The following is a 16,524-nucleotide window of genomic DNA, read 5'->3' on the forward strand; positions in this document are numbered from 1 at the left end:
AGCGGCGCTAACATGAAGCAGCACAGTCAGATGTGTTGGTTGTGGTGTTTCAAAAGTCTAATCAGGAAACATCGCGTTTCTTTACCGCTTGAGCGGCACCAGGTAAGAAATGTTAATATATATATATATTTGTTTATTTGTAGTATGTTAAGTGGAGACTTGTTATTTAAAAAGGTTTTGTTTCTTTTCTTTCATGTCGAGCGTGGCAGCAAGATGATCCAGTGGTGACTCCAGACACGGCGGACGACGAGAGCTAACCACTATTGCATCGTAGTGTCTTTTTTTTTAAAAAAAATGAAAAGGAGTTCAAGGATTAATGTGGAATGATAAAGTTTGTAATTGGATGTCAATTGGTTATCAACTGTTAAATAAACTTCGAGTTGGAAGTTAAAACAGTCAGTTGACTCTGTTGTTACGACATCGTAAATATTACTTATGTGTGAAATTTACAAATTTTATTCAAATTCAGACTGCTTGATGAGATTCTGGAAAATATTATCAGGAGTGTGGACGATCTTAAATAATTAACTAGTTTAAAGTTTTATTAATGAGAAGTCGACACGTATTGACATTTTGAAAATAATCGATACTGTGAAGTGTATTAAAATTCTGTTTTAAAACATTGTCGGCGATTGTGGTCAAGAAAATCGGTTTTAAAGTGTAATATTTCGTTAAACGAGAACAAGATTGTTTCTTTAGTGACATTAATTAATTATTTAAGAAAAAATTAGGAGAATTTCAATTTATTCTGGAAAAGATATCAAGGAGTGTCAAACCGCACAACGAAAATATAGAGAAACCTTGTGACTTTGTTGAACTGTCAAAAATTTTTTACGATAAAACTTTTCTACAACAGGGACTGGTGAATTTTGGCAGCGTCTATTCTTATTTTCTAGGTTGAATCTGCTACAGCTTAATGTTTTTCTTTATAGATTTTTCAAGTAACTGGGAAAAGAACTTATATTGGGTACACGGTTAGGCTGTTGTGAAGCCTGTTGGTTTGCAGATTGCCTTTCTTTCCCCTGCTGCAGACATAGTTGATGAGTTGCTGCGACAGGATCGGCGGTTCAGCGCATGGTGGTGAAATTAATCCTCTCCGAAGCCAGTTGGAACATTAGCAAAGAGGCAGTTCGGAGATGTCCTGCTGAGCAGGAAACGCACCACATACTGCTGACGAACAGCGCTCACATTGCACCGAGCCTCGCCGTACAGTAACACCGTGTCGGCGTCCTCCGTAAGCGTGTAGTTTACCAAAGTCAATAGCAAAACACTAAAAATGAAACGTACGTAGAGCTTGCATTCTGTGTTACAGCCACTGAGACCTAGTGTGCAGCTGCACAGTATGAATGAAGATCATTAGCACAACAGCAGGTACAAGTCTCACTGAGCGGGCCCAGTATTACAGTAAGAAGAAAGAACACAAGCACAACGGCGGGTACAAACTTCTCTTACCCGATCACAAACTCAACGGAATGGCATGTAAGCAAATCTGTAGTGGGCATGGGATATTAGGTGATCTGAGAATGACGTACGTAATATCTTATCAGACGCGCCGAAGTGACGGGATATTTCAACATACGAGTTCGTTGTGGTATTTTGGGTTTAGCGAGAAAACGGTACGTTTTTGGACATAAGTTTCCATGCTAAACATACCAGTACTGAGCCCTAATTCAAGTCCTCAACCTCTGTAAAGGAAATTAGTTACACCATGTGGGACTTCATCCGTAATACATACATTAACACATTCAATACACACATTAATACATTTAATACTGGTAAGGGCACATGTTATGGCAGTTATTATCATGAAAAGATAATAATTTACTGAATTATTTTGGAGCTCACACATGATTTTCCCGGAAATGGTTGACGTATTTACCTCGACAAGCAGTAGACTATTTACACATTTTGTCGACAAGCTAATGGGTAAGATCACCTTCACTTGTCAGCACAATGTGGCCAAGCACAAAGAAGTTCGCTGACTTCACAAAAAATGGAAAACGCAAGCAGACGTTGATTAAACGGAAGGTGAGGCGAGAAAACGTGATGGTCAGCACTTTCCATGACGGATAATTTCAAGAAGTCAAAGAGTGGCATTGAGCAAAAGGCAGGATTTGTTATTGGCTACAACAAGAGTTTGGAGGCACGAAGAGGAGAAATGACTGAATTCCAAACTTCCAAATCACCAGGAGGAGAGTGTGAAAATATTAACAGTAGATTTTCCGCCATTTATTGGATGTGGCATGCTTCGGTTGATACCTTCCGTACAAAAAACGTGGTGGTTAGAAAAACAAATTGCAATTCTTGATTAGTCCTGTCCTAACCACAACAAGATTATTCAACTGGAAGCCATTCGAATACAAAAGCGTCTTGTCTTATTGGCACGCATTTTCCACAATTTTTGCCAAGCACTGTGAAGAAAATCGGAGTAAGGCGTGGAGTACGCACGAAAAGAGGCCTTCGAAAAGACATGCTATTGGTGCACAGAATATGACGCTCCGTTCTGTGCAGCACCAAATTTTAAAATGTTTCATACACTGAATAACCTGTAATTATTCTGGAGTAAAATATCATTCTTAACTTTAATAATCACATTTGGTCCTCATCCATTTTAGTTTTGATCCATAAACTAAAACCAACAAAGAAATGTTTCAATGAATGGGCAACGCACATTGCGCGATAGCCCCAGAGAGCGCTGAGGAAGCTACACACACCGGGGCAGAGGAGCGTGAACGAAAAATATTCGTTGAAGTGGTTAGTGACAAACCAATGTCATATAAATTAACTACGTCACACTGTACAGTGTCAGCTTATGGTAACTAAATCAGAATAGCAATTATAACATTTTTGGTAACCAAACTCTACGCCGAGACATTTTATTTATTCATTTATCAGGTTCCGTGGGAAGAGCCGTAGGTCTACGTCATGGGAACAGCCAGTGCATAGTTTACAGAATCCTGAAGAGAAAATTAATAACAGCATTAACGCAAAAATATTGCAGCACCAAAACAATCATTAAGGTAAAGTAATGAAGTTTCGAAAACACATTTCTCTAGGGAACAATATTTCAGTGACAAACTTCCAGCATGCTGGCATAGCTATGGGTCAGCAACTTCTGTTAATCATTACAACGAAAAACCAGACATAATCGCAAAATTTCACTTTTGTATCCACTCGATGACTAGTTTCGGGCTGGGACCCATTTTCAAACCACCGTTGTTGTTGTGGTCTTCAGTTCTGAGACTGGTTTGATGCAGCTCTCCATGCTACTCTATCCTGTGCAAGCTACTTCATCTCCCAGTACCTACTGCAACCTACATCCTTCTGAATCTGCTTAGTGTATTCATCTCTTGGTCTCCCCCTACGATTTTTACCGTCCACCCTGCCCTCCAATACTAAATTGGTGATCCCTTGATGCCTCAGAACATGTCCTACCAACCGATCCCTTCTTCTGGTCAAGTTGTGCCACAAACTCCTCTTCTCCCCAATCCTATTCAGTACCTCCTCATTAGTTATGTGATCTACCCATCTAATCTTCAGCATTCTTCTGTAGCACCACATTTCGAAAGCTTCAATTCTCTTCTTGTCTAAACTATTTACCGTCCATGTTTCACTTCCATACATGGCTACACTCCATACAAATACTTTCAGAAATGACTTCCTGACACTTAAATCTATCCTCGATGTTAACAAATTTCTCTTCTTCAGAAACGCATTCCTTGCCATTGCCAGTCTACATTTTATATCCTCTCTACTTCGACCATCATCAGTTATTTTGCTCCCCAAATAGCAAAACTCCTTTACTACTTTAAGTGTCTCATTTCCTAATCTAATACCCTCAACATCACCCGACTTAATTCGACTACATTCCATTATCCTCGTTTTGCTTTTGTTGATGTTCATCTTATATCCTCCCTTCAAGACACCATCCGATCCGTTCAACTGCTCTTCCAAGTCCTTTGCTGTCTCTGACAGAATTACAATGTCATCGGCGAACCTCAAAGTTTTTATTTCTTCTCCATGGATTTTAATACCTACTCCGAATTTTTCTTTTGTTTCCTTTACTGCTTGCTCAATATACAGATTGAATAACATCGGGGAGAGGCTACAAGCCTGTCTTACTCCCTTCCCAACCACTGCTTCCCTTTCATGTCCCTCGACTCTTATAACTGCCATCTGGTTTCTGTACAAATTGTAAATAGCCTTTCGCTTCCTGTATTTTACCCCTGCCACCTTTAGAATTTGAAAGAGAGTATTCCAGTCAACTTTGTCAAAAGCTTTCTCTAAGTCTACAAATGCTAGAAACGTAGGTTTGCCTTTTCTTAATCTTTCTTCTAAGATAAGTCGTAAGGTCAGTATTGCCTCACGTGTTCCAGTATTTCTACCGAATCCAAACTGATCTTCCCCGAGGTCGGCTTCTACTAGTTTTTCCATTCGTCTGTAAAGAATTCGTGTTAGTATTTTGCAGCTGTGGTTTAATAAACTGATTGTTCGGTAATTCTCACATCTGTCAACACCTGCTTTCTTTGGGATTGGAATTATTATTTTCTTCTTGAAATCTGTGGGTATTTCGCCAGTTTCATACATCTTGCTCACCAGATGGTAGAGTTTTGTCAGGACTGGCTTTCCCAAGGCCGTCAGTAGTTCCGATGGAATGTTCTCTACTCCGGGGCCTTGTTTCGACTCAGGTCTTTCAGTGCTCTGTCAAACTCTTCACGCAGCACCGTATCTGTAGTAGGTGTGGGCTTCGTATCTATCTTGGCCACAATAATGCGTTCACTATGCTGTTTGTAGTAGCTTACCCGCATTCCTATTTTCCTATTCATTATTAAACCTACTCCTGCATTACCCCTATTTGACTTTGTGTTTATAACCCTGTATCACCTGACCAGAAGTCTTGTTCCTCCTGCCACCGAACGTCACTAATTCCCACTATATCTAACTTTAACCTATCCATTTCCCTTTTCAAATTTTCTAACCTACCTGCCCGATTAAGGGACCTGACATTCCACGCTCCGATCCGTAGAACGCCAGTTTTCTTTCTCCTGATAACGACATCCTCTTGAGTAGTCCCCGCCCGGAGATCCGAATGGGGGACTACTTTACCTCCGGAATATTTTACCCAAGAGGACGCCATCATCATTTAATCATACAGTAAAGCTGCATGCCCTCGGGAAAAATTACGGCCGTAGTTTCCCCTTGCTTTCAGCCGTTCGCAGTACCAGCACAGGAAGGCCGTTTTGGTTATTGTTACAAGGCCAGATCAGTCAATCATCCAGACTGTTGCCCTTGCAACTACTGAAAAGGCTGCTGCCCCTCTTCAGGAACCACACGTTTGTCTGGCCTCTCAACAGATACCCCTCCGTTTGGGTTGTATCTACGGTACGGCTATCTGTATCGCTGAGGCACGCAAGCCTCCCCACCAACGGCAAGGTCCATGGTTCATGGGGGAAGCAACCTAGTCAAAAATGGTATTTCCGAAAATTCAAAAAAACATGTGAAAAATTTGCGAACTAACAGTTACAGCACATACAGGTAACTTCGTTGTACTGAATATTTAAGTGATTGACATTGTAAGGTCACAGGTGAATAACGTACGTGCGGTACTACCCACTTCAAATGTCAAATACTAGCACATTAATGACCCTTTTAATCGAAAGAATGTTGAATGCAAGTATCAAAATGTGCACGAATTGTGTTGCACAGGTGTTGTATGACATTGTGGAATGGAGTTACACATCTGCTGCTCTTGGTCGGTTAATACAGTTACAGTTAATGCTGATTATGGATGACGGTGGAATTATCGCCTGATGTCATCCATTGACGATTCATCTGGTGATAGAACAGGCCAAGGCAACATGTTGACACTCTGTAGAGGATGATCGGTTACAACAGCGGTATGTGGGTGAGCGTTACCCTGTTGGAAAGCATTTCGTGGAATACTGTTCGTAAATGGCAGCACAACAGGTCGAATCAAATTGAATCAGAATTCAGTTTGAAATCAGAGTGTGTGAGACAACCACGAAACTGCTCTTGCCATCATACGAAATCGCACAGAGCCGATGTTTCAAGGAAGTGGGTTTCTCATTTTACAGTCGGTTACCATAGTTTATCGTAGAGAAACCTGCAAGAAGAATGTATGCCATGCGCAGGAAGTATATTTCTTACACTTGAATATTAACAGCGCTGCATTCCACACCACTAATAAATAGGTCGGAGACTGAAGCGATCTAGCATTATAGCCTGTTTTAATTGGAGAACCTTGTCGCCTTAGGAGTGCATGCGTTTATGTCCTCTCTTACCAATACCCTCCTGGTACTGATCCCAGACCCTAGAACAATACTTTAGAATTGATAGCGTAGTTTATTTGTGTAAAATGCTTTGAACTACATCCGTCTGGAGTTCCATCATGCATAAAAACCACCAGTTTCTTGTTCTCCTGAACTGTCTGCTATTAAATCACAACACCTTCAAATCTACTACCATACACCGACAAGGGGTGTTAACCTCCACGACATGCACGCATCCTGAGAAATCTTGCGCGCATGGATGGGTGCTGACTCGGCAAGCTCCATTCATTCACGATATGCTAAATGTAGCGGTCTACTCCTAGGCACTTGCAGATTAAATCGGGAACGATGCTGCAAGGCAGGTTGGACAAAGACTGGGTGAGGAGATCTTTCAGTCTCTAAATTGATCCTAAAACTACGAGAATGACCCTTGACTCCCATCCGCATAGAGACAGATCGTAAATTACGCACTATGCTCGAGATGTTAGAAATATTTAGATCACTGTCTGGTATACTTTGATGATGTACATGTTCGAAAATTAACAATGAATGGACCTACTGCACAGTCATCTATCTACATTCGCAATGGTACTCGCAAATTAGAGGAGAGGTGGTTTAGCGATAACACTGAAATAGGGAAGCATGTTGTCGCATCATTGTTCGATATTGAAATTAACTGTAAAACTGCTAAAATTGTTCGCCCTATCAACCGTGTTGCTTATTATTACAGTAAATCAATGGTGTCTTTTCCATTCCATCCGGCCACTGCTACACTGTTGATGACCACATAATGACTGATTGACATCGCTTGTTTGAGATGGAGAAAGAGTCTTGGTGGAGGGGCAACACCTTCTGTGGGCGGCTAACATCGAAATAGTGATCACGTAAGTGACTGCAGTGTGAGGAATCAATCGAAACTGAACACAGAGTCATCAACTATCCCATCACTGTGACAGATGAGATTAAATGTAGAGGTCGTCAGTCACCTTTGGAGAGCTGTTTGGCAATGCTCCACAACGCTGCAGAACTCTTCCAGCTTCTGTATGTTGAAACTGTCTCTTATTTAAAATCATCCAGTGGGCGTGTGTGTTTGTTATGGTAGAAGAAGCTGCAACATCATTTACACCGCATAGTTTTCTGTGAGAGGAAATGGTTCAGATCATGTTAATGTCAGTTTAGAACCTGACCCAGACTTCGAAGTGTGTCGGAAAAAAAAAATGTATGGCAGTGTACAAAGCGTGTTACAGCAGAAAAAAAAGTATTTTAAACATGACACAGGCTCACAGGGAGCATCTCTTGCGACTTGTAGTATAGTCTGTGGGATACGCTCATCCTCCTACAGTACAGGCAATGAAGCCTTATACTGGTCTGTGCGATGGATCAATACCTGTATATTTAATAGGATCGGCACATGTGCTCGATGCCGGCACACAGATGGTATTTGTTTTCGATATACGGGAAGAGGGAGAGGCAGTAAAAATCTTATCAAGTTCTCTGTCAGATGAAGTTAGTGCAACTGTTGTAGTTCGTAATTTTTCTCTGTTACATGGTACAGAATAAAGATGATAGAATGTTGGGTGATAGACTTGAATGGTCCCTGAGGGATGCGGATCTACTTTGGACTTCAGTACCTGTATGATGTTGAGCCTTCTTAATTTTCTTGATAAGAAACACCCCCATAACTCTTCGTACTGTCTTTATACTACCTTGTGTTGCAAGGGCGAGTTGCATTTGGCGCCGACATTACACATCGTACACAGTTGGTGCAGCTACGGCAACATGTTCCAATTTCCATCGAATGGTCAAAACATAGCCCTGTCACACTAACTCAGCTTAGCCTATTTCTACGTGGACTGCAGAATGTGGTAGATACAGATTTCTCAGAATTCTACTCAGTTCTGACTTAAATTGGAACAGTCACATGCGCAAAGCAGCATAGATGGCAGCACAGAGTCTGAGTGGCAGTTGCAAGATGCATAGGGACTACCTAAAATTTTGCTGTAGCAGGTAGGTTCGGAAAGGGTGACTCGTTTCGAGATATGAGAGTCCTAGAAATATGATTTACTAGTGCCTGTAATCACTAAAAGACTTCTCCAAAGGATCCAATGCAGATATATGGTTGAATGGAAAGACTTGATTCAAAATAGCAGATACCATTCTATAGGAAAATGTAGCACTAGAGATCCGAAGGGCCTCTGTACATTTCTCACGACCTCAATCAGTACACCATCTACTGTTTATGATCCTTCTCAATCAACCATCAGCTATAAACCAGGGGATGTATCGCAGAACCACTGACGTGGCATCGAGACAGCATGTGTTACAAATACTGGAGGAATACCTAGTGTTGGCATGAGGAGTTGCAAATACTGGCTTCATTCCACGTTACTTAGCTGAATCACTTTCTTAATTCAGTGATATTATTACGAGCTTAAACCAGTCGGCGACGTGTAACTGCACCGTCGGTCTGATAATACACACTCTGGCGATCACTGCCTATATTCACTGTCGCGGTATTTGTCTGGATAAACCACTTCATTTAGAGATAATGTCATACCTCGATTTATAAGGCTTGTACCGTTAGCGGCACTTCTGAGCACCTGTACAACCAAGTCCACTTGCGACAGTAACGTAGTCGTTGCGATCGTGTTTCTAACATCTGGTGGCATGTAAGAGGATTACGCCTTTCTTTCTAAAACACGGTAGTACCACTTGCAGGAAACACTTATGAGACACGTCCATCCATCGCTGTTTTTCGCTCAGTACTGTTTTGTATCACGAGCAATCAGTTACTGATCAGCTATTATGCTTAGTAGTAGTGGATGCGTGATACTTTCATCTTGAGCATCAGGCCTATAAAGTATGTGTGTGTGTGTGTGTGTGTGTGTGTGTGTGTGTGTGTGTGTGTGTGTGTGTGTGCGTGCGTGCGTGGGATACTGTGATAGCAAAGGGAAAAGTATGTTAAAGCTTAAGAATGGTACACATATTTCTATTTACGGAGCCACAGCTGTCCCCAGGGGACTCATTGTCGAATGTCTTTCAATTGAGACTGCAATCATAACGTCAAATTGTAAGTCCAGTGATAAAATATATATGTAACCTGTTTCCTAGATCAATTCTATCTGCAGGTGCGTGGGGCGCAGTGGCGGTGGCCTGTGGCGGGAATGATTCATGTTTCTGGCTAACGGCAGGAGCTGTCCGAATGGAAAGGCCTGCTGGGATGCAGGAATGTAGCTGACTTAACCGTGTCGTCCCCTAGATGGCTGAATAGCAAACTAGTACTCACTATGTGTTGGGCAGCCTTCGTCATCACGTGTGTTCTCCATGCAAATTTGAGAAGATTCAATATGGATATGTGTTTGCACTGGACCATTATTCCCTACCACTGAAATTGTCCAGTTGACTGCTTCTGTACATTTCCCATCTTAATTTGATGGAGAGATAATCGATTTTGGTACTTATTGTGTGCATCTAGCAGGTGAAAAACGGGTGAAAGACACATTTGCTGGTACTCTAGACATGAGAAACAGCTTAGTTGGCTTTGTAAATTAGAAGGATGATTTGGAATTTGTTATATCACCGACATCAGTGTTCGCGAATGGAAATATCAGTCTCGTCTATTTTTTTCGAGTTTTCAAAAAGTGGTTCAAATGGCTCTGAGCACAATGGGACTCAACTTCTGAGGTCATTAGTCCCCTAGAACTTAGAACTAGTTAAACCTAACTAACCTAAGGACATCACACACATCCATGCCCGAGGCAGGATTCGAACCTGCGACCGTAGCGGTCTCGCGGTTTCAGTCTGCAGTACCTAGAACCGCAAGGCCACTTCGGCCGGCTCGAGTTTTCAAGTAGAGATAGATCTTTGAAGACGGGATAACTTTCTAGTTACTTAGTGGTTTACAGCACGTTGCACTTCGTTAAAGTTTCGGGTTTCTAGAGAAATAATTTCCAGTCTATATCTTCGAAATAATACTGTTCAAGCGATACTGCTATGCAAGAGATATTGCTAAGTGGTTGATATCGAGAAGTATCGCGAAAATGGTATAATATTCTGGCAAACCATGTGAAAGTACATGTGTTCTTGTAATCCTAGAGTCTGGAGAAGGGTGTAGAAAGCAATCAAGCAAGCATTAGGACCAAGAAACAGTGACGCCTTTATGCCAAGGGGAACCGAACCTGCCTTTGTACAACAGTCCTCGCGGTATATGTAAGAGTGTCTGGTGGTCGCTAGCTATATGCAGGATGCAGAAGTGATGATTTTGTGTGGCACAGGAGACGAATTGCGTGTTTACTAGATTGATATGTTGTGTGGGGATATATAGCCGGCTTGGGAAGCGGTGTCACGCTGAAATATTGAAGCTTTTGTCGTCAGTGGCAGAGCAGTGCAATTGAGGAAGTGTCTTCCCGTATTTTACGATCTGTAGACCACTTTTGCCCGCATCTCGTCGTCGTGCGGTAGCGTTCTCGCTTCCCACGCCCGGGTTCCCGGGTTCGATTCCCGGCGGGGTCAGGGATTTTCTCTGCCTCGTGATGGCTGGGTGTTGTGTGATGTCCTTAGGTTAGTTAGGTTTCAGTAGTTCTAAGTTCTAGGGGACTGATGACCATAGCTGTTAAGTCCCATAGTGCTCAGAGCCATTTGAACCATTTGTAGACCACTTTTGCCAGGTTTAACTGTCAGTGCAATATGGTGATCTGTACAAAATACTTTTGCCGCTGGATGTCTCGTCCGTAGAAAAAAGACGGACAGTGCCCCTACACTGGCAGCATCATCAATTTGGTGGGTAAATTCAATAAGAGCCAATCAGAATGCGCCATTCATGCACAAGACATCCTTTGTGTTTGGGCATAGGAGCCTCTATGGACTGGTCCTAGCATTATGGGGAAAGGTGGCACCGGTTATCTCCAGTAGCTGTAGGACACCGGAAATTGCAGCTATTTTTCTCTTCTGGAGGACAGTGCTTCGAATTCTGCTTACGTAGTTGTTCTGACTTTTTTGTCTGTGTTTAGACAGTGTTCTCTTTCCAAATATCAACAATGCTTTTATGATTGACAGTGTTTTCCAAGTGTACAGATACTTGATGAAGGCTTTTAGAGGTGAGAATGTTTACTGTTTGCGAGAGCAGGGTGTTATAATTTCCAGGAAGGGTAGCACGGGGCTTGTTAGGACCATCACGGAGTATGCAATTGGTGTTATCCTCGGCTATTTTCGTAAACAGTTCCTGTTAGAATGAGACATCACGAATGCTCCTACAACAAAACAAGAGCAACCATTAACTATTTCTGCAACACTTCACAGTTTCCTAGAGGTAGACTTGTCTCTTATTTACATAGTCATGTGATGTAATTATAACACTCTCAGCCTTTTAGCTGAGCCTGCGATGGTGAGCCGCTATGCAAATGTCTCTCGCTGAACTACAGATACTAAAGCTATGCATCATCACACCAGCAATGGTAAACATGTGCAAGGCTAGACAAGTCTCATGTGGGGGATGGGCTGTCCCATTAGCATCACTGGGGAGAATGCACCCTGTGTTATTCTGGGAAGCATTGCAGCAGATTTCTGTAGCATGTCCAGAGGGAGACTTGGCTGTTATTTACATAGACATGTGACATTAGTATAACACTCAATTTACTCTAACTGTATACCCGAAAACAGACACGACTTTCACCTGCTGGCTGCAGGTGGCAGCGGCGTCTGGCTTCCGTCCAGCTGGTCTGCAAAGCGTTTGTGCGGAGTCGGCGGCGTCGTCGTGGGCGTGTGTTGAATCTCTGTAGGGAACGGGTTGCTTATACATCATGTTCAAATGTATTTTTTATGTGCAATGAGTGTTTGTGCAGTGGAATTTTCGACTGTTTAAGAGTTGCGAGCGTGTTTGCATAGCGTTACACATGCACTATTTTTTGACAATTTCATGAGTAGTGGATGTTTCTGTTGCATTATTTTGTGAACATGTCTGAAGGCTGTGAAACATTATTTTCACAGTTTATAATTAGTGAGCGTGTTTGTATAGTGTTATATATCTATAATTTTTTGGCAATTTACGATTTGTTTGCATCTCAGTACATCAGTGTACTACATTATTTCGGTAATTTATGAATAGTTTCCTGGTCTGTAGGCTGTGCAATGCATTATTTCGACAATTTACAATTAGCAACAATTTTTACAGAGCACTGTACTAACATTATTTTGACAATTTACTAGTTGTTTTCACGTCTGCCGATTAGTGTACTGCATTATTTCGGTGATTTACTAGTAGTTTCTAGGTGTGTAGGCTATTTACTGTGACCCCAAGTATGTCAGTTCGAGTTTTTGTATCAGTGTAATAAATATGCTTTGTGAAATCCGTTCCTAAATAAATTGCTTCAAAATAAATACAGTACACTCTTTCCTCTCCCTAGCAGCTGGACCCAAGCTGAGTCCTTTTCCCGCCATTTTTCCCCAGACTGCCATGAGATGATGGCGCCCTCTAGTGGCGGTATTGTGTACTAGGTCAGTTGCACTCTGGACCTCATGGTGAACACACTGGATGGCGCTACTGCCTATGACAACTCAAATTGTTTAAATAAACACTGAAAATAAATGAAGTACACTCCTTCCTCTCCAGCAGCTTGACACAGGCTGAGTCCTTTTCCTACTAATTCCAAGAATGAGGCGGTCGTTGGATGACTGAGGTTAGTGGTGGTAGCTCAAGTGACCTACTTTCCCACCAAAATGTTCCTGCCATTTTCTTAGGTTAGTGGACATAGCCCTAGTGATCTTTCTTTCCTGCGAAAATTTGAACTTACCGCCATTTTCTTGTGAAGGTGGGGTGGGGGAGGAGTGGAATGGGGGGGGGGAGGTTAGGTTATTGGAGGTAGCCCAATTTACCTATTTTCCTTCCAAAATTTGAACTTCCCACCATGACGTTCTTGTGACATTGCCACATGTATCGCCACCATCTTGGATCCGCGATCTTCAATAAATTTGGCAAACAATGCAGAGTGGGGCAATGTTCTCTTCGCCCTACTACTTGCGACAATACTGACAACAGCTGTCACGATGGAATACATATACAGGGATGGCAAACTGAGAATGCCTAGGCACCTAACAAACATCAGTTTTATTACATTCCACGTCTTTCATAGTAACATTTGTGTCATGTGCAAATAGAACAACTTTTGTGTCATCTGTCATATTTAGTATCAAATCCTTGATGTATGTCATGAAATACAATGTGTCAGAACAGAGCCCTGTGGCACTACGTCCCCTCTGTCCACTTCATGCACTTCACAGGCCCCGAGTCAGATTAAGACCGCTTCTCTGTTTATTGACAATGGTGGCCAACCTTCTGCTTTCTGCTTCCTGCTTTCGTTAAACTTAAAAAACGCAGTCCTCAGTCAATTGTTTACCTAGTTTCTCACTCACAGAAAAATAAATAGCACTTTCAGTGGATACCCCTTCATGTAGCTAAACTGATAATCTGACGGCAAATTATGTGTACCGAGATGTGTCACTACTCCCTAAAGCACTGCTTTCTCAAAAACTTTTGGAAACACTGGTAGCAAAATAGAATGCCTGACAGTTGTCTACGCTATCCCTTTCACCCTCTCCATAAAGTGATTTCCCTGACAGGTACTGCAATCTGTCAGGTAACTGACCCCAACAGAAAGACACATTGCACAAGTCACCAAGTACAGAAAAGTGTGTGGTGTACAGATCTTCACAACCCTGCTTAAATTTCCACATCTATGGGAGTTTTTACTCTTTATTAGTGTAATAATTGCTTCAATTTCGTCTTTGTCTGTTTCCTGTTGTTACCTGTGATATGGTTGTGTCGAAACATAAGCGCCGGCCACGGTGGTCTAGCGGTTCTAGGCGCTCAGTTCGGAACCGCGCGACTGCTACGGTCGCAGGTTCGAATCCTGCCTTGGGCATGGATGTGTGTGATGTCATTAGGTTCGTTAGGTTTAAGTAGTTCTAAGTTCTAGGGGACTGATGACCACAGATGTTAAGTCCCATAGCGCTCAGAGCCATTTGAACCATTTGAAACATAAGCTTTCAGGAGTTCTATATATCACGAAGTAGCTTCATTGCTGACCTATTCTAGTGTCACGAGAAAGGCGGTGCCCATCTGAATAATTGAGACGGTGGTAGTCTTGCACTGATATCTTTGTAAACCAATACCTATGTCATGTTTTGTTCAGTCTCATTGAAATTTTGCAGACTTATGTACAGGGATACAATATGCTTTAAATAATTTTTACACATGTTTTCAAGGAAGTTTTATGTTGTAAGAGAATTTTGAGGTTTAGTTACATTATCATTTTAAAGTACACTTTTTCATTACTTCCAGGCAAAATTTGGCAGATTTTTTCTATGGTAAAGTAATCTACACTAATAAATGTACAATGAAGTGCCATAGCTTTTTGGAAAAGTATTTCTATGATCTTTCTGTGATATTTTGGGTTTGAATATTTTGTACAGATAAATTTTCGATATATTATCGACCATAAATCTCTTCATGACGTCTAGATTAAAATTCTGTTACACCTGAGTATTGCTTCCATGTAAAGGAATAGGTGTGCCAAATTTAATCGAAATCCTTCCAACAGTTTCTGATATGTGAGTTTCTGATAGAAGAAAACCATAAGTTGCAGAAAAATCGTTTTAAAGTTTGGATTAATCATGACTTAGCTAAAACTGCCCATATCCGTATTCCAGTTCTTCCTCATCATCCTGTGCAGTTCCTTTAGCCACGCCTAGGCATTGTAAAAAAACGATCATTTTATTCATCCTTGCGCAAAGAATGACACAATAAATCCAATTTCACTCAAATTCCACTAAACAGCATAAAAGTTCTTTTCAAAGCTCCACGGCCTTCTATAGCACACCGCGTTGACCACAAGATAGCTCCTCAGCTTTCTATACAACACTGCTGTCCTGCATACAAAAAAATCACAGCCTTCTAAATCTGTGTATTCGAAGTTCACAGGCAAAACTAAGCACGAAAAGTTTCCTCCACTGGGTACCTTGAAAAGTGAGCATTGCACAGTACACTGCATAGAGTTTTTCTGTACCATTTGTAGTTCATATTTAAAAGAAAATTTGGGATAATAATCTCAATAATATTGACTTTCAAATAGGCAAATAAAAAAAGTTGGTGGTTGTTTTTGGAATTTCTGCCACCATGTCTCCTTAAGAAGTGAATGCTATGTACAGCATGAAACTCCAAAGACCAACTGACACGTCTGTACTGTAAATCATGAAGACCAGTGTTAGTAAAGTCATTGTAAACTGTTTGTTGTAACTGCTACCAGGACGCACGCGGGGTAGCAATGACGGAAGGCGCGGCGGGACCCTCGGAGAGGCCCGCGAACAACAACACAACGGAAGAGGACGGACACGACCAAAGAACGACAGAACGAATACAAGACCGAACAACAGAGTCACAAGGAAACAAACACGTGCACTCGTACACGAACCAGGAAGTAAGCAGTATAGCGCAAAGCGAAGTGTAAACCGACGTGAGATTAGACTAACTGGCTGAGTTTTTTTTATTTATTGAATTTCGATTACCCCCAAAGGGGGCGGCCTGGCAGCAGCTTAGACTGGCTGAGCTTTTTTTTCTTTATTGTTATTTTGAAACCTGTTTACAGGCAGGCCAGCAGCAGCATACTACGCCGCTCTTTGGCCGCAGAGAAACACAAAGATACAAATGAAGACAATCAGAGAAAAAAAGATGGTGGACATATAAACGGAGACAAACACTTTTTTAAAATACAAGGTGCCGTTCACGGGCGTAGAGTCCAAGATAAAATTGTTCAGACACTTGGACACAGAGACGAAAATTGTCACACGTGAACGTAGGTGCACAAAATGAATAACACTGAACCACTACAGCACAAAACGATGGCACACACAGAACACGAGGCGTTGATCTCCGGCGCGTGAATGTTCACTAACTGTGTACGAGTCCTGGGACCTGCCAAGAGAGGAGGAGGGGGGGTGGGAGAGGGTGAGGGGAGAGCAGATGCCATGGGCAGGGGAGATAGGGGGAAGGGAGGAAGGGGGATGGGAATCCCAGGGGAAGATGGGTGGAGGGAGGGGACGGGGGAAAAGGAAAGAGAAGGGAGGGAGGGTGCCTAAAGGAAAGGACACAGGAAGTGGGGGGGGAGGATCAAAGTTGATAGGAGGGGTAGACGGAGGGGACGAGGACATCATCAGGGAGGGGGAGCTGGCGGAAGCCACCTTG

Source organism: Schistocerca nitens, chromosome 5 (assembly GCF_023898315.1).
Source record: "Schistocerca nitens isolate TAMUIC-IGC-003100 chromosome 5, iqSchNite1.1, whole genome shotgun sequence".
Taxonomy (NCBI): Eukaryota; Metazoa; Arthropoda; class Insecta; order Orthoptera; family Acrididae; genus Schistocerca; species Schistocerca nitens.